Here is a 296-nt window from a genome sequence, read left to right as displayed (position 1 = left end):
TATGAATGGCGCGACTGGTGCAGGTCGAAGGGGACGATGGGTATCTACTCTCTGTGGAAAACCCAGAATCTTTTCTATGTTATGAGTACTATCTATTATCAAATACTGAATCCCATCCATCCCATCATCTATCCACTCTATCTATCTTCATCCTGGGGGTATCTCCCCTCTCCTGTCCTCCCCTCCCTCTCCTCCTCTCCTCTCTTAGGCTCCTCTCCTCTCCTCTCCTCTCCTCTCCTCCCTCTCCTTCTATCTACCTAATCTATCTATCTATCTATATATTATCTATCTATCTA

The sequence above is a fragment of the Leucoraja erinacea genome, unplaced genomic scaffold (assembly GCF_028641065.1).
Source record: "Leucoraja erinacea ecotype New England unplaced genomic scaffold, Leri_hhj_1 Leri_1196S, whole genome shotgun sequence".
Lineage (NCBI taxonomy): Eukaryota > Metazoa > Chordata > Chondrichthyes > Rajiformes > Rajidae > Leucoraja > Leucoraja erinaceus.
Note: the sequence above shows the minus strand (reverse complement) of the source record.